Source organism: Manis javanica, chromosome 12 (assembly GCF_040802235.1).
Source record: "Manis javanica isolate MJ-LG chromosome 12, MJ_LKY, whole genome shotgun sequence".
NCBI classification, from domain to species: Eukaryota; Metazoa; Chordata; class Mammalia; order Pholidota; family Manidae; genus Manis; species Manis javanica.
Genome location: NC_133167.1, coordinates 68,769,923 through 68,789,084, shown reverse-complemented (window position 1 = coordinate 68,789,084; position 19,162 = coordinate 68,769,923). Strand labels below are relative to the sequence as shown.

General features: G+C 47.9%; 1 protein-coding gene across 5 annotated transcripts in view; it reads left to right on the top strand.

Moving 5' to 3' along the window:
* CSGALNACT1 (chondroitin sulfate N-acetylgalactosaminyltransferase 1) overlaps nt 1-19,162 on the top strand; it is a 366,108-nt gene that overhangs the window by 52,961 nt on the left and 293,985 nt on the right. The gene's annotated exons all lie outside the window — the stretch shown is intronic.

Sequence of the window (19,162 nt, the reverse complement as noted above, 5' to 3'; positions counted from 1 at the left end):
GGGTTGTGGCAAGTTTTGTGCTGATCGGAGGCCACTGTAGCTTGAGAGATTCTTCTGGAGCCACAGAGGAAGCCTCCCCGGAAGGGCCAAGGAGCCCGAAGTGTAGGACTCACCCGGCTTTCCCCAGCTGTGCCCGGGGGCCCGTGGGTGTCAGGTTGCTGTGCTCCTCTGGTCCATGGGAAGCTCAGTGAGACCTGGGGGTGGTGGCCTTTCAGGGTGCAGGCCTCCTTGTTAGATTTCACACCACCATGTGAAGGCCCAGCAGCCGGCCTCTGACCAGGGCCCCCAAACCTCCCTTTACGTGGCCTCTGAGGCTCTAGGATGAGTACCGATATAGAGAAGGTCTGTATAAAAGGCTGCTTTCATGCCATCCCATCCTGGATGGCCACAGAGGCAACACTTTTCTGAGTCAGTCATATAAATCCTCAGCTGGTCTCTGTCTCCCTTCCAGTCACTCTGTTTAGAAAAATTACCCTTTTATCATCCCCATCGTCCTTGTCACTGTCCCCACGCGATCATCACAGACAACGAGCACACATGGAAGCAGAGCACGGTGATGCCTGCACGGGGTGAGGGGGGGAGGTAAGCAGGGTTCAGCTATTTGTAACAGTGACAATTTCCATTTATCCAACTGTTAATGTGTACTAGGCACTGTGTGAAGTGTTTTAAGAACAGCCACACAGCGATCTTCAAACCTTAGTGCGACTCAGAATCACCAACAGGGCTTCTTAGCTTCCTTTCCTCTGGCCTCCCCCTCGGTTATTCAGCAGGTCTGGGGGTGCCTGAGAACATGCATCTCTCACTAGCTTCCAGGTGGTGCTGGGGTTCCTCCTGGGATGCACTTTGAGAACCGCTGGATTAGTGCCTCAGCTCCTCGGGCAGGTGGTGTCATCTACACCCTGTGGCACAGGAACGGGGCTGAAACAGGCCGTGTCACTAGCTCAAGGCCCTGAGGCCAGGGATCTGCGGCAGGAGCTCACTGCTCGGGCTGGTGTTGGTGTTGCAGCCCAGGACCTGGCATGGGTCAGCCTGGACTGTCATTAGGCCTCTGGTGCTGCAGGCCCTGCTGGCTGCCGCCCTGGGCCAGGCCGCTGACCACCTGTGGACTTTGTGGTTTGGTCTGACAGCCCTTGCGGGTTTCTTAAACTTCATTCTGTGGTGAAACTGGATTGGTAGGTCACAGTTTTTAGAAAATTGGGCCCTGTTTGGATTGATCAGTGGGCTTTTTACCTTTTGGTGCAGATGGCCCTGCTGGCTGAGGCCAGTCGGATTGTCTGAGGCGGTGAGACTCGGAGGCGTTCAGGGAGGGACCCTCTGCACCCTCCTGGGCCCGTGGCCTGCGGAGTATGGTGTCCCCCTCCATGCTCAGACCTCTTCCCTCCCACCTCAGGGTATGGCCTATAGCCTGGCATTTTGTTTCACAACAGACCTGTGATATTAGTAATAATCAGTCTCTCATGTTGGTGGATACTGCAGCACTCCTGCTGACTCTCACCCCTGGTCTCAGACTCCTTACCAACAGACCACCTAATTTCCCAAGTCACCTATTGAGCGGAACAGCCCACAGGAAGACCTGGGGCTGGAAAGGTAAAAACGGTGGGATGGTGTGCGCGACACACCACCTCCTTCCCTATTGGATTTGCATCGCACATTAATTATTAACTCAGAGTATCTTTATTGTTCCATGTCCAGACTGCAAATGTGAATTTCAGCCATGTATTTTTAAACAGCTTTATTATGATCAAGCAATTTGAATATCTCATGTAGTTTATTACTAGGGGGCTTTGCTTATAAAGGAAAGGCTGTTTTATATGTGGTATCTGTTCTTTCCTTTTGGTACACTGCAGCCAAATTCTAAGGAGAACTGTGGGCTATTTTGCTATTTAACATTCTGTATATCAGACTTGCAGCAGCTTCCTCATGTTTCCTGTGCTGAAAGAGTGAGTTAAAACACTCCAAGTAGAGAAATCTATGTCCTGGGACATGAATTACATTAGAAAAATTGATGAATTTATAACAATACAGGTAATCTGGATAATAAAGATTTAACAACAGCTTTACTTGGCTGCAAATGCAATTAATGCTGCCTTCTGGAAAGAAAAGATATAAAATTATATTTTCTGTCACTTTAGGAACTGTTTCCAGAAGTATTCATGTATCAATTGCCCAATGAATAGTGGGCAATCTATCAGAAAATAACTGCTTGTGACCTTTTCTTTGAAAGACAGTTTTATTCAGATCCTGGTAAATTTGTACCTGCAGTTTTCCAGTTGTCTCTACAATATAGTATTGTATTTTATAGATTGGGTTTAATAATAGGAAATTTTCACCATCTTTCTTGTGGAATTTTTAAGTGGAAGCCAGGGTCCCTATAGTCCTACCTATCAGTTATTTATTGCCGCGTAGCAAACCTTTCCCAAACAGAGTGGCTCAGCGCTTGGCTCAGAAAGCTTCACTTTGTGCGCATCAGCTGCGCAGGTTCAGCGCGGGCGGGAGGGGCTCGAGAAGCCTCTTCCAGGACGGCCACTTGCCCAGCTGCGAGCCGGCACCAGCAGCAGACTGGGGGCTCGGCCGGGCGGGGGCGGGGGCGGGGAGCCCGGCCCCTGTCCCCGTAGACCCCCCGCGGGGCTGCTGGCCTTCCCTGTGCTGTGGTAGCCGGGCCCCCAGAGCCATCATCAGGAGAGCCAGGTGGGAAGCCGTGAGGCAGTCTTCACGGCTGCCTTGGTCTCCGCCGTCCTCCACCCATCAGCCCGGGTCGAAGGGCAGGGAGCCACAAACCACACCTGCGGGCTACAGGAGTGCGCAAGGGCTTGAGGACGCGCTTTGGTGCTGTCGCCGCGCAGGAGGAGCCTCTGACGAGCATGTGACTGGTGTTTCTGAAGGAGACTCCCCTCACTTCGGGCCCGCTGCCGATTGGAGTCCATCTCGGCCCACTGGGTACGTGCTGACCGGGTTCATCAGGCGTGTGCTGTGGGGCCAGGGGGTGGACGGGCTTTCGCAAAGCTCGGCTGAGACAAGAAGACAGCAGGGACCGTAACAAGGTGGTGACAGTGAGTTGAGAGAATGTTCTGTTTCTTGTCTTTCTCTCTATGTTTAATTTTTTCAAGGATGGGGGACTTGAGCCAATACAAAGAACCAGTGTAAAAGTAAGGTGGTGGTGTTCTTGATCACCTACGTGACTCAGTTTCTCTTCCGGCTTCTGAAATGCGGGGATCCTGGCAGAGCGTGGTACACAGTAGATACCTGATGAACAATTGCTGCAGAACGAAGGCGCTCCGCCTGTAGGAAGATGTTCATGGGCGACCTCTTTCCTTCCCTGGCAGGGTGTGACCTTGGGTCTGCCATTCTGTTTCCCAGCAGAGCAGGGAAGTTCGAAATAAAAACCAGTCTCCCTGTTGATGCGCTCTGCAACCGTCTCAGGGACCCCCACCGGGATCTGTGTCTGTGACTTCCCCTTCCCCCAACCTCAGAGACCTCCCCAGCAAACCCTATCTCCCCAAATCACCCACTGACGCAAAACAGGCCGTGGGAAGACCCGGGCCGTGGAGGGCTGCACGGAGCCCCACAGGTGGCCGCAGGGACCATCTGCTGATGTAGTCAGACTCACTCTCTCTCTGAGCGTCAACTGGTCATCTGTAAAACGGTATGACACACACTTTGGATGGATGTCACATGATTGATCACTTCCAAAAAGCACTTTCTAAACTGTAAAAGCTGTTACCAGCAGAGCACTATACACATGTAAGGAACTGATGATTTGTAGTCTCATAGGTCCATGAGGGTGTTTACATTTTATTAGAAAACCTGTTTTTCTCTGTGGGCTATATCGTATCTGCTTCAGTCACTTTTCCATATTTTGACTTAGACACAAAATTGACCTGGACGTGTAAGCAGTTGAAAAATTATAGTGTTTTTTTTGCTTTAGGATCTATAGTTGTAAAAGACAGTATTACAGTAATGACAGTATTCACTGTAGTCTTTTTTCTTTCTAAGGAGTAAAAACCACTGATTAAGAGTAAATAATGGGCCAGTGGCATTTCATCTGTGGAGTCACGTGTCTTGAGAAGCTACAGTTCCTGTGACACATGAGAAATGGTTGAAGACATTCCGGGAATTATTAGTGTGGTTAATGGTCTCAAGCATACAGCATGGAAAGAGTAATATAATCCAAGTCATAATTCATGCTAATTGCTGAATGAAAAGAATTTCATCATTAGTTCATTTCTTTTTTAATAATTTGCACATCTGTAGAGCTCTGTATACATTTAAATTATTGTTGCGATATGTGCATCTATAACTTTTTTCAGTGAGGCATCTCTTTCAGAGCCACTCAACTCGTTTCTAAACCAAACTTCTGCAAAGGATGAGATATGAGTTATGCATTTACCACCTAAGTTTTTCTGACCAATAGAGGAAGCATGTGTGTTTAAGTCATCATCTGTGTGGCGATTGTTTTGAAGTAGGGATCTAATTTTTTATTATTGTCTTTTCCAGATTTTAACCAGTTGCTTCAAAACCATTTTTTAGCTGTTTCTGAATTTTCTGTTCTTTTGCACCGATAGGCCTGTTTTTTATGGGTCCGTCACTCAGTCACCGCACTTGATCCTTGTGCTTGGTGGGATGGGGTCTTGCCCTGTCCCGCAATAGCTTTTCTTTAAAAATTTTTTCTTACTTCTCACATATTTATTAATCCAGATGATATTCAGAATCATTTTTGACAGCTTCCAGAAAAAGCAAAATTCTGTTGGGATTTGAATGGATTGGTATTAAGCCCTTAAAGAGGTGAAATCTATATATTATTAAAATATGTTTTCCAGGAATGTGATATTTCTCTTTATTTATTCTGTTTTCCTTTATTATGATTGGTACTTTTTTGTTTTTTGGCAAATTTTTAATATTCAGGTCTAAGTAGTTATTTTTTGCTTTTGTTGCCACAGGGATCTCCTATTCCTCTCCCGTAGTCTTTTCTAACGGCTGCTATTGGTATAGAGAAGGGCTTTTTTTTTTTTATTGTGAACAACTTTATTCCAACAAATCCAAAAACTTACATGAAATGGACAAATTCCTTGATACAAACTACCAAAACTAACTCAAGAAGAAACAGATTTAATTTCTACATCTACTAAAGACATTTCACTTGTATAGAGAAGGGCTTTTTAAAAAGGGATTTGACACCTTAGGAAATTCTTAGTAATTCAAATAGTTTTCCAATTGTCAGATCTTTTTACCTTGTTCCCACTTTTTGAAGCCCATTTTTGGAGTGGTTTCTGATGAATAAAACCTTGATAAAATGCTAGAACAGCTTAGCTGGCCCTTAGGCCAGGGGGAGGTGGGAGGTGGCCAGGGCCTGAGGACGTGGCCATGGTGGCCTCATCAGGCAGGGTCACTGGACATAATGATTGTCATATGTTATATGTCATATGTTATGCTGATCAAATGTTGTAATACTAATTATAATAAATGAGTGAAGCTGGGGCGAGGCTAGGATGTACAGAACTTGTAGAATTTGTTATGAATCATCAAAAGCCTGAGTCACGTAGCACAGATTTAGCTGTAGCAGAGATCAGATCACATGCGCTGGTCTGCCATTTACCTCAGTGACAGCCCTCGGTAGTGCCCACTGCTTACCGGTCACCCTGTCTTGACCCTCTGATGGTAGCGAATTGGGTGCCTAGGGACACTGTGTTCAGAGTGAACTTGTTCTGGTTGCTCTTCATTGAGTAGAGCAGCTCAGCACACTGACCTGGGCCTAGATGAACATGGGTGGCAGGGGCTTCCCAGATACCTGCGGGCATGCTCACGGTGGTCTGCTGCCACGCTTGCGGCCCCTGGCTGCAACGCCCGCCTCCACATGCTGGAAAGGCTGCTGAGACCCGGGTCTCAGACATGAGCAGCCAGACCTGCAGCCTTGCTAAGCTGTGCTGGAGGTGAGTAACCTGAGGCCAGTATCTGTGACTTACTTGTGATTTAGAACAATTTACTTGAACGTTGTTTCACATTAGAGCAACTTAATTTGTGGGCTTTACACCCCAGTGTGAGCTGGTGTCAGCAGAGCAGGGAAGGGGAATGCCCATAGCCCCAGGGATGCTGAGATGGCAGGGGTCATCTCTCTGATCTCCTGTGTGGGTGGTGGCAGAGGGCAGTGTCCCCGGTGGGAGTGGAACTTGGGGAACCTTCTCTTGGGGGAGTGCTGGGAATCATTGTATTTCTAATTAAGAAGAGCCCCAAAGAAGGGAAATCAGTTAGCTTGCCAGCTCCTGAACACACATTCTGACTGGTCCTTTGAGGCACCCCGGCCGGCAGCAGGCAGGAGAGCCAGCCCCACCCATAGCATGCTGTGCTTATGGCAGGAGCACAAATGGAAACTCACACACTGTGTCCAAATACATGTTTCAGTAATAAGTCAACCTATCGAATTAAGTTCTATCCTCCTTGTTTGATAAATATAACTTTGTAACAACCTGGATGGCCAGATTCAAACTTAGATTTCTTGTGCTCCTCAAGTTTCTTGCGCAGAGTCTCCCTGTGGGATGTGTAGACTACCCTGGCCACAGTCCCAGGTGTGCCTGCCCCTCCTGCACACAGCCCTCCTGTGCAGACCGGAGGAGGCGTCCACCGCTGGGAGAACTGCCCTGGCCACAGTCCCAGGTGTGCCTGCCCCTCCTGCACACAGCCTGCCTGTGCAGACCAGAGGAGGCGTCCACTGCTGGGAGAATGGGCCCAGGAGGGACTGGAGCAGGTCCCAGGACCTGTGCTGAGGTCCACAGGCAGGGCGGGGGCCAGGCAGGCACATCTGGGGGCTCTGTGGACTCCTTGCCCCGTGGATGTGTGTGGCTGGAGAAGGTGTGAGCAGGGTCCTCTAAGCATGATGCGCAGGGCATGGGCCCAGCCCGGACTCAGGGCAGGGGATGGAGATGGGGGAGCAGACGGAGCAGGTGGGAGCCTGGGACCCCAGAGCAGGGGATTAGCTCTCAGGGGTGAGATCCAAGGCTGGGATGTGCCAACTTTTCATCTTAAAAGATGCTCTTTTGTTACTTGTGTATCGTAGGCAGCATGTGTACAGATTGACCACCCGTCTGATTAGACCCAGAGGACGTGTCCTGCCTGTCTCAGACTCCTCTCCTCCCCAGTCCTTCCCAGTCCCCAGGGCTTCCTTATCTGGCTTCCGTGTTAGCTCCCGACGGAAGGAACCAGTGGCAGGGCTGGAGAGGAACGGAGAGCAGATGGCCTTTGGCTGCTGCTCTCTCTGCTCTTACACACCTGTTTGGCCTGCTCCTCATTTTTGGCCTCAGCCTCCCTCATCCTCCCAGGACCTGTCACTTTGTTCCCATCCCCATTTTCCATTCTTTTTTTTGCCCAAGGATTTCCTTCTTCCTGATTCTTGGTGATGGCTTTACGGGGAGCTGGAGATACTTCCTTTGCACGCCAGGGAGCTGTGATATTATTAGAGGAGGACTACATTCAGGTATTTTACAAATGAATAGGCTTTTGCGGGTTGACACAGAAGCTTGTCTCTCATCACATTATTTCTATGGAGAAGTACATTTCCAGTTTTCAAAACTGATTTACAAATGAGCTTTCAGAACAAAATGTGTTTGTCACTGTGGCTGTTATTTTTAAAATTTAGAATCTGAAGGTGCTCTGTGTACCTCACTAAATGGATTGAATCAAATCTAACCCGATGGGGGTGGGGGCCCTTGCAGCTCTGAAGGTCTGGATTTTAGTCTAGTTCCGTATGTTTTTATAGGTGAGGAAACTGTCATCAGAGAATGTGAAGTGGTTTCTGTAAAACCAAACACAAAGCCTCATCTGGGCCCAGGCCTCTGCTCCTATCTTGTGGACTTCTTGTAGCGTCAGGAGGAAAGGCTGGTGTTTTGATCACCAGAGGATCTGAGCACCTGCATCTGCCTGGGGGCAAAGGGCCCGTGGAGGTGAGCAGGGCCACCTGGAGCCATGGCACACCCTGCCGGACCCACCTGTGTCCACAGGAGCCTTAGAAAAAGATGGCAGGGGGGGGTCCCACCACCATGAGTGCTCAGTAGATTTCATCCATGTGACCACATTAAGATGAGAAGATATTTGAAGAGAGGCAGCAATAATTGTAGCTTTTTAGAATTTAAAGGCAGCTGGAGGGGTCATTTGCTCAATGTTTTCAGTGTCTCTGTCCAAACTTTAAAACGAGATTGATTTGCATGCTGAGTTAATTGTTGGAATTCTTTATGAGTTCCAGTACACAGAATAATATCTACTGTTTTTGTCACTATGAAATTTGTTTTCTATAGGTGTGATTGCATAATATCTGTGAGACTGTTTCCTCATCTGTAAAATGAAGGAAGGGATAACATCAGCAGGACACGGGATTCCCGTGAAGCCCCGAGCGCTGTGCCCACCCGCAGGCGTCTACCACTGTGTGGTGTCTCTTGCTGTCACTGTCACTGCCAGGAGTCTGCTCCTGTCTGCTCCTTACTGGGTTTCTTTGTGCATTTTGGCACCTCCTGAATTTGGCACTATTTTCTATCACTCCAGAGCAATCTGCCTCATGGGTCAGGAGGTACAGAATTTCTTCCTTCTTTATGATTATTTTGTTGTCCATACTTGAGCTCCCTCTCTGCTGCCTCTGCATCCTTCCAGCTCTGGCATTTCTCTCGACTGCTCCCTGCACCATCAGTCCCAGACCTTCTTTCCCTAACGGGCTGGGGGCACAGGGGTATCCCTTAAGCCTGCCTGCTTTCTCTGTCAGGTTCCTGATTTTGCATTTATGTCAGACGTCAGCAGTAACTACTTAGCCTTGAGGACTAAATGAGATGAAACTCTTAAGACTGAGTTACCCTTTCTGCTGCTTCTCTGGGAATGGTTTTTGTGTTCCGTGGCTGGTCATTAGCGGAATTCTTGACCTGGAGTTTCCCGTCTCCTGACCTGTGTCTATTTACTGGGTTTCAGCATTTTACATTAATTTGCACCATCCAATCGCCTTTAGGCCAGAAAGCAAATAGAGACCTCTTTATACCTCCTGTCAGTGCCTCTGCCCCAGTGCTGGGTGTTAAGGTTAAAGTGATTGTCTACGGTTTGGGATTAGACCTGCAGCAGTGACTTTGGAAATGTGTTGATAAGGTGGCTGAGTAGCTCTTAGTAGGGTGTGTTTGTCGGGCAGTTTGGAAGCCCCATCACCTGTGACTTGCAGTGCTCCTTAGAGAGGAAGCCACCACCGTCCCTGCTGAGAAGGTTAGTTGTTTTAACAGGCAGTCAGCATGGTTACGTTCAGGCCACGCATTCTGGCTCACCCTCTCTGAGTGAACGGCAATTCTAACATAGCTGAGTTTCCTAAGCTTTGCTGTCTGTTTTGGGTCTGTCCGGCCCAAGTGTCACTCAGGGGTGCGCCTGAGACTCAGGGAGGCCACACAGAATTAGGGGGTTCCCTTTAGTTCCACTCACACTTGTTGGCTCGCAGGAGCCACATGCCTGGCATTTCTAAGATTTATCTGACTGTGACCCTCTGCGATTGGGGCCCATCCTTGGGGCACAGCCTCAAGACGAAAGGGGGAGAGACAGATGGGGGCGTGGAAGTGGGGAGTGGGGAGTAAGCCTTTATAGGTCACTTGTCCAATTTTTGACTCATTTCCACAATCTTCCTGATCTTTTACAAAATTTTTTATATTGTGGTCAAATACACATACATAACATAAAATTTACTATGTTAGCCATTTTAAGTGTACAGTTCAGTAGTATGACATACATTTGTAATGTTGTATAACCACCACCACCACCATCCCCACAGCTCTTTTCATCTTGTAAAATGGGAGCCCTGTACTCGTTAGACACTGACTCCCGTCTCCTGCCTCCCTCCGGCCCCTGGAAACCGCCATTCTCCTTTCTGTCCCTGTGAATTTGACTGCTCTAAATATCTTAGGAATGTAGAACCGTACAATATTTATCTTTTTTTTGACTGGCTTATTTCACTTAGCTCAGAGTCCATCCCTACTGTGGCATATGTCAGAATGCCTTCCTTTTTAAAGGCTGACTAATACTCCATTTTGTGGATATACCACTTTTGCTTATCTGTTTGCCTATTGATGGACACATTGCTTCTACATTTTAGCTATTGTGAATAATGCTGCTAAACATGGGAGTGCAAATGGCTCTTTGTGATGCTGCTTTCAATTATTTTGGGTATATATGCAAGTGGAATTGCTGAAGCATATGATAATTCCATTTTTCATTTTTTTGAGGAGCTGACATACTGTTTTCTAGAATGGCTGCGCCATTCACATTCTACCCACAGCGAATAAGGGTTTCATTCTGGAAAACAGTTTCTCCACATCCTCATTAAACACTTTTCATTTTCTGTTTTTTTAAACTTTATTTTATAATAGCCATCCTAATGGGTGTGAGGTGGTATCTCGTAGTAATTTTGATGTACATACTTCTAATGATCAGATTTGTGAGATTATTGGCCATTTGTACACCTTTGGAGAAATATCTATTCAAATCCTTTACCCATTTTTTAATTACTTTGTTCTTTTGTTGTTGAGTTTCTATGTGTTCTGGATATAAATTCCTTATCAGATACATGATTTGAAAATCTTTTCTCCCATTCTGTTAAAAGCATTGCCTTTTAACTCTGTTGATACTGTCCTTGGTTCAGAAAAGTTTTAAATTTTCATGAACTCTAATTTGATTCTCTTATCTTTTGTTGGCTGTGCCTTTGGTATCCAAGAAACCCTTGCCAATCCAATGTCATGAAGTTTTTGCCCTATGTTTTCTTCTAAAAGTTTATAGTTCTTGGTCTTTGATCCAGTTTTGAGTTAATTTTTGATTGTGGAGTTAGGTGAGGGCCCAGCTTCTTTTGCATGTGGTATACAGTCTCCCTGCACCTTTAGTTGAAAAGACCATCCCTTCCCCCACTGGATGGTCTCGGCATCCTTGTCAAAAAGCAGCTGACCGAATGCCTGAGGGTCCAGGGCTCTCTAGTCTGTCCTGTTGGTCTCTATCTGTCTGTGTGCCAGTGCCACACCGTTTTAATTGCTGTAGCCATAATCGGCCTGCTTTTGTTTCCTCTTCATAGTCCTCAGGCAGTCACTTTTATCCAGAGTTTCTAGTGGCAGTTAGAGGGAGGACGCGTGTCCTGGGTGTTCACCGCATTGATATTTCCACAATTTTAAGTGCCTGATTGGCAACATCCAGATTTCTGTGTCCTGCTGGCACCTCTCCCCTGAACTGCACTTATTCTGGATGCCAGCCAGCCATCTCAGCCTCACAGGTCTGACGCTGAGCTCTTGACCTGCCCGCCCACCCCTCCTCCCCCAGTCCTCCCCTCCTAGGAACGGGACTGCCATCCTTCCACTGCTCAGGCCACACACCTGGAGCCATGGATGCCTCCTCGCCTTGGCTCATGCCCACATCCAAAGCATTAGCCATCCTGGCACCACTTCCCAATTATAGCTAAACTCAGACATTGTCTTACCACACCCATGGTATCACCATCTCTTACCTCCAGACAGTGACGTCCTCATAGCTGTTGTCCTTGCCTCCACTCTTCCCCCTCAGTGTGTTTTTCACTCTCTAGGAAGTCAGAATATGTCAAGTTTTGGCTCAGCCCCCCACCTCTATCAGTGACTACTCACCTCACTTTGTATAAAAGGTAAAGTCCCCACATGACCTCAGAGGCCCAAGGTGGTCTCTAACCATCCCTATTTCTGCTTTTCCCATTGTTCTCTTACTCTTTTGGCTCTAGCCACACAGCTCCTGCCTGTTCTTCAACTCGTCTATTGTACCCCTGCCTCAGGGCCTTTGCACCAGTTCCTCACCTGGAGAGCTCCTCCTCCAGGTACCTGCAGGGCTCTGCCTTTCACCCACCTTCTAATCTCCACTCAGATATCACCTTCTGAGAGAGCCCTCCTGCCATCTTCATCCCCTCTTACCTTGCACATAGTGTTCATCAAATCTGACATGTTACTCATTTGTATGTTTCCTCTCATTAGCTGGGCTCTTTGATGACAAGTTCTTCATATTTATTTTTCCAGTATTGTCTCTAAGGTGCCTAGAACAGTGCCTGGCACATGACTGGCACTCAATAAATATTTGATGAATGGACAAAACAAAGGACAAATAATATATTCAGAGTATCTCTTCACAGAAAGGAATTTGGTAGGGTAACTTTCCAATCTTTTCTGAAAACACTATGTTAAGAGAAAGATGCAGGATTGTTATGGTAGTAAGTGTTCTAAGATGTTGATGTCCACAAGCCTCCCTTTGGTGTACAGAACATTAGTGCCCTGGTGGAAGCAGATGAATTAATTTCTAACTCTTAGATACTTGGACTGGGTGCTTGGTCCTCATGGGGCCAGCTTTCTGAGGACGGCTGCTGGAATGAAGATGGAAACACTTAGCTCATGCCCAAAGTGCTTTTGAAGGCCAGCAATGGTGGGACATAGCAGCGTGGAAGCCAGCACAGACCTCGTTGTACATGGCACTTTGGCCTCATGATCCCTGCTGTGTTGCTCGGCTGTGACCAGGTCCCCTGATCATGACTGAGTGAACAGCTGTCCTGAGTATGAGCAACTTCCAACAGCCACTTGCTGAGGCTGGAGTCCTCACCTCTCTTTCCAGCTCCTCCAAAGCACAGCCAAGACACTTGTGAAGATGCAGTCCTTACGTGGCTCAAATACTTAAACCTAGAAACCCAGTGAAGACTCTGAGACCCATATCACCTTTGTTCTTTGCATCGGTCCATTTGTAGTGCAATGGATGAGTGTGTTCCCAGAAAGGATAGTTGTTACCCCAAGTGTGTGTTCTTACCACTGGTGAGTGTAAGAGGATGCTTTCCTCTAGTTCTTTCTAAGGCTTCATTATAAATTAGGAAGTCTTTGGAGATGGCTTTCTGGATTTACTTCTAACTTCTGGAAGTGGGCTTTGGAGAGAAGGATTTTGAGGATGTTATTCTCATAGTGAAGGAGAGTGCTTACCACTCAGAGTCCCCCACTGCCCAGCAATGAAATTTTCACTGCTCGGCAGCATGGCCCATACCAGACCCGCTTAGGTGGTAAATAACTGATGGGTCCTCTTGTTCTTTTTTTGCTTTTTTTTTTTTTTTCCCCGGTCCCGCCTCTCACCTTCTTTTTTTGCTTTTTGAGTGCAGTTGTTCTTGTTTGCAAAGCTTTTTACACATCATTCTAAGCCTTTTCCTCCTTTATGTGATAGTATAAGTTATTGTTTTGTTTCTTGTTTTTGATGAAGTAGTTTATAAAGCTACAGTTGGAATTTAGGATGAATGGTGGTTTATGAACTCTTAAAAGACATACTTCTCATTTATGTTTCAAGAGTACAGTATTATATAATTGTCATCTTTAAATGACTAGGAGGAGGGAAAGTAACAGAAATGCTTTCTGCATAGTCTCTGTACACTATTTGGCATCACATTTGGAGAGTAATAGGCACTAAGGGGAAATCATTCATTGCCCCGTCAAGGAGATGCTGAGTATCTGTGGGGATGATGCATCCCCCTTGCTGGAAGGAAGCCTAGTGGGGGGAAAAATTGCTAGCATCTCCCCAGCTGTATGAAAGCCAGAGAATTTTTTGAGTACTCCATCACTTTTTAATTCATTTATTAATCCAAAATAGATATTGCATGTTCTGCTCTGTACCAGCCACTATCCTAGCTAGGCAGCTAGGGAGAGCTCCTCTCTGATACACACAGTAGCTGCTAGTGAAGCGATGGGGAAGTGTGGGTAAAATTGTAACATTTCCAGAATATCTCGCCTGGCTTTGGTGTATTTGCATATCCTCAGGGATGGAGAGAAGTTCATCTCCATGTCAGTGGGTAATTACCTGAGCAACAGAGGGTGTGTCTGAACCTGAGAGGTTAAAGGGAGGGGCTGGCTGGCTGGCTTCCTTCCAGAGCAGGGGAGAGAGACGGCCCTGGACTGCAGTTTGTAAGCAGTAAATGGGTTTTAAACTTTATTTCTCCCTTTCACTGATTTCGGTTTTTAGAGGTATTTTGCCCTGGAATTTCCTCTTACTGAACTCACATCTGGCAGCAGTTGGCAGGATTCCTCTGAACCCGAAATCTGTCATAATGGGTGCGACCTTTGGGAGGGCTGCTCCTGTGGATGGTGGGGAGGCCCCAGCAGATGCAGCAGCAGAAGGTGCCACCTCACCTGTTATTATCCCCCCAGCTGTGGGGCTTCCAACTTGGGAACCCCTAGTGGGGAACTGGTCTAGGGTATAGTACCTCCTAGAGGGGTGGGGCCTTCCCCAGAACTGGGGATGGGTGGAAACACCAGAAGCTGCAGAATTAGCCTCTCGTGACTTGGAGGACTGCTTGGAGACCTTAGGGGGTTGTGTAGCGGCTGGCATTGTAGGGTCTCTTTTCATCAAGATAATGGAAAATGTTATACAGGAGAGAGGGGGGACTTAGGCGGGAGAGAGACGCACTTCAGCATCGCTTGGAGGAGCTGAGCGATAACCTGTGAGATGCTGTTAAAGAAGAGACACAGTTACTGAAAAGGCAGCTCATGCTTCTAGAAGATTCTGTAGCAGCGACAAGGGGGAGACGACAGGAGAAGCCGTGCTGCAGCAGGCCGTGGGGGAGGGGGAGGAAAGAGGGGTGCCTTCAGCCCCAGAAATGGTGGAGGAGGAGATGTCAGTGGAGGAGCCCGAGGGAGAAAAGGAGGAGGCGGGGCCATTGGCGGATCTGCTACCCAGGCCACTGCCGGAGGTACCATCTCCTCCTGTTTTAAAGGCCTGCCTAGCTGTAATTAAGAAAATAAAAAGGAAACAACCGCAGGCTCCTCAGGGGGAGGAGCAGCCCCTCCCCAGGTTGTGGAGCACTCCACTCTCCACCCCCATAGCCAGGATGAGCTGGTGGACATGAGGGTCTGGTATAGGCAGAGGCCATTGGAATCTCTGCCTACATGGCTTTTACGTCTCTGGGACATGGGGGTGGAGAACATTGTTGTGTAGGGTACTGAGTAGAATGGCTTCCCTGAGGACTCCCTCTTCCCTCTGGCAGCAGTTGCAAAATGCCCGTCATGCTTCAGGGAATCGGACACTCCTGGAATGGCTGCCATCAGGGTAGTGTGGCCTAATCAAGGCGATTTACCATATTTTCCCAGTAGTTGGAAATGTATGCAGAGCTCCAACAGGTACTGCGGGAATTGGCTATGAAAAACATCGTCTATAATATGGACCACCACAGCCCTAATGAGGAGATGTTCTCTATAGGAATGAGAAACCTAGTGCTGCATACAGCTCCCACATCTCTCTTTGGGTCCCTAGTGAATACTCTTCCCCCCACCTAGGGCAACCCATAAGTGAGGCTACTCGTACTTTAGCAGATCTGGGGGAGGTTGAAACAATAAGGGCTCGGAGGGAAGTGCGGGCCACACTGAAAGGAGAGGTGCAAAGGGCCCTGTGAAGGTCTCGAGGACTCGGGTGTGGGTTGATCTGATAAAGGCCGGGGTAGTGAAAGCAAAACTCAATGGGCAGCCCAATAGAGTATTGTTAGAACTGTGGCACCAATTAAAGCCAGAGCAGCAGTTTCAGCCACTGAGGTCCAGGACACGGAAACCAGAATCAAGGCCTATGCCCGGCTGTAAGAATAGAAATAGGTTAGCATAAGAGTAGCCATCGTAAGGGCCTAGAAGCCATTTTCTGAGTGTGTGTGACTTAAAAAGAAAAACAGGAACTGGGTAAGGCTTTGAAAAACCAGTTAATCAATCATGAGCACTGGAATCAGGCAGTGGTGACCCCTGGTCAGCTAGCCTTGGTCAGTTAATCCTACATACCAAGCTTATCGTGTGGAACCACCCTGACAATTGAGGAGTGGTCTTATCTTGCTTCTGCCTAACCCCAGGATGTATGTCTTGCAAGAATAATGTATAGCTGTGGGAAATTACTATGAGTTAAGTGCTTTGAAAATGCTATATAAACCCTTGGCTTTGAGTGCTCGGGGTCCTTGTTGAAACTCGCTGTGCTGGGCAGACACTTGGACCCCAGCTAGCTGGAATAATAATCAACCTCTTGCTTGTTGCATCGATCTGCCGTGGCCTTCGTCTCCTCACTGGGGGGAAGCACAGACCGGAATAAGGCCATTGGGTCTTACATTTGGGGGCTCGTCCGGGATGGCGTGCCCCCCCTCCCAGAGGAACGACAAGCCAAGGATCGGAGGCTTACCCTGGCCAGGTATTACTGTGTTTGTGTCTGTGTATCTCTTGTCAAACCTGTAAGAACGTTCTGTGTTTAATCAGAAAGTGCCTTGCCGGATGGTGAGCGCACCCAGTGTTTTTGTTTGCGAACAAGCCTGTATAAGCCTGTAGGAGCTCCAATCTGTATCTTGGTCGGCATTGACTTAGGCGGACGTGCTGGCAGGTCACTGGCCAAGGGTCTTGGGAGACATCCCTTGCCCCCGTCGGGAGGATGAGGTCCTCATCTGTGAGGAAAGTCAGCTGCCGCTGCAGTCTGACAAGCCTTCAACTCAGTTTCAGTTTTGCCTCCGCGGCCATGGCAGATTCTTCTCTGTAGGCGCCTGTTTGTTGTTTGTCGTGTTTGTCTTAGTCTTGTTGACATAAGAAATGGGACAGACTCAGATGACCCCCTAAGTGTGTAAATGGATATAGCTTTCTACCTCCGGATGGTATTAATGAAATTGATTTAAAGACAAGCGCTTGTGAAAATTGGGCATTCTAAAAATCCAGAAAACCTGATAAAAAATGTTAAGCATTAATGCTAATTTGAGTTTGCCTGAGGCGGGCATGTCCTTGTGGTTATCAGCTGCCTAAGTTTACCTAAGGTCATTTAAGTCATGTTATCTGCTAAATCTTTTAAGAATAAAATGCTTAAAGGCTTGGCTTTGTCTAATATTCAGTAAAGGTGAAAGGAAAGGAGCGACACACAGCAGCAATTCACTAGAGAATTCCGCTTTATTAGGGAAATGTGCTGGGTTATGTAGGAAGGGGCATGGGGTGATTGTGGTGTTACTTCTACGGGGCTGGTGGCTGTTGGCTAGGTGCTGGGATTGGGAGGGGGGCGAGAGGTGATTGGGCTACAGGTGGCGCTGGTGGGAACCGAGGACCCCAAAGAGAAGCCGGAAGTTCGCCATCTTACTGGTGGGGGCCGTCATTCCCCCCTTTCTCCTCTATGGGGTTGTGGACGTTGCTTTCTCTCTGACTGCTTCCTGCTGAACGGGGGTGGAGAAGGGAGTGAGGGCTTGAGGATTGGGAGGAAAGGGTTGATAGGACTCCCCACAGTAAGGATCAGTAGATGTGGACTTCTTCAGGTTGGAAATCAATGAAGGTTCCCTGTAACCATAGGTCGAGGACCTGTTGATTCCAATGGTGCCAAGAGGATATGGGTGTCAGGAGCCAGGTGTCTACGGCCATTGTTTCCAGGAACAGTTTCCAGCGGAGAGAGGGGTCCATCTCAGCGTGTGGTGAGGAGGTTACGTGAGGGTGAGGGATCTTCTGTGGCCAGAAGCTGATAGTGCCTGAGTAAAAGCTGGTTGAAAGTTTGATTAGAGATTTTCCGATTTGGGATTTGATGAACTTTATTATACAGGATAAGAAGAGACAGGCGAGAAGAATGATTATTATGGGGCCTGCAGTGGGCCAGAGCCAGGTGAGGAAGGGGGTTTGTTAGTACTGATGAGATGGGTTGGAATTGGAAGCAGAGTGGAGACTGGAGGCAAGGGCGGTGAGTTTGGTGATGTCAGTTTCTACAATGCCGGATTCGTTGATGTAATAGCAGCACTCTTCCTGGAGGAAGACGCAGGTGCCGCCCTTCTCGGCTGTAAGCAGATCTAGGGCCTGCCAGTTTTGAAGGGGACCTTAGCTAGCGAAGTGACCTGTCTTTGGAGAGAGGCTAGGGAATCGGCAGTGGATGTCAGGGCTCCCTCAAGTTTGGCGTTGAGAGCACTAATTGCCCATAGAGAGTGACTCAAGCCTCCCGCAGAAAATCCTGCCTCAATGGCTGAGGTGGTCAAAGAGATACCAACCATGATGGGAAGGAAAGCAGCCCTTTTTGTGTGCAACGGCAAGGGAGGAGCTCAAGGAATTCCGCCATGCTGTAAAGTGTAAACTGTGGGATTAGGGTGACGAGAATGCAGGGTGTGCTGGAGTTGGGAGGCAGTGAAGTGCACTGGAGGAGGGTGGAATCAGGCCTACACAGTGGTGGATGGTGAGATTATCTGCGTATTCTGGTTCTCATAGGGGTATGTCTGCCAGGGGGCAGAGGGGTTGTCTGGATGGAAGGAGTAGTTGGAAATATTAAGGGGCACGGTGGCCAGCGGTGGGCGCTGTAGTGATGTGCACAAGAAACAATTGGTGGTGTTGAGGGTGTAGTTGAAAAAGATGGTGGTGTCCTGAATGAGCTGTAACAAAGAGTAGGAGAAATTGGAAGAGGGGTGGGGATAAGGAGATGAAGAGGCGCCGTCAAGAGTTTGTATAATGACTTTTTCGGGATGTCTGATATCTGATGCAACTTGAGAGATCTGGGAGTGAGAGGGAACATACTCTCGAGAAATATGAAGGGTACCGTGGCGGGTCGAGGACCCCCGTAGTAAACTGAGGCTGTGACTCTGGCAGCTCATCGAGAGTCCCAGGGATCTGGGATTGATAAGGAGAATGAGCCGTTGGAATATTTCATGAAATGGTTGGAGGAGTAATACTGCGGGTACTGGGAGTTACCCATGTAGTGAATGGTGCAAGACCAGTAGGGACATCTCCCCTAGGTGTCTGGCCATCGCCTTCAATAGGCTTGTTTTTGGTCATAGAGGAAGCAGAGGTAGGGAGAATAAAGGTAGCTGCTAGTGAACACTTCGGTGGAGGAAGGAAAGTGGAGGTATAAAGGCTCAGAGCAGCTTTTCAGAGGGCAGTCTGATGTGGCAATGAGGGCAGTAACTTTTGTTTGATGCTGTGTGTAAGTTTGTCTGACTTTGAATCGCCATACAAAGGAGGCTGTGTGGCGGGGAAGACAATAGGAATGAGGAAAAAAAGCGAGAGAGCAGTAAAGGAGGAAAAAGTCGTGATTCGGGTATGTATGGCAAAGGGAGTGAACGGGATTTTGGAGGAAAGAGGACAGTAAGGTCAGGAGTCTGGAGGGAGGGAAAGTCTGTTAACTTTTGTAGGTTAAGAGATCTTTTAGGTGATGTGGGGATAGAATGGTAAGGGGC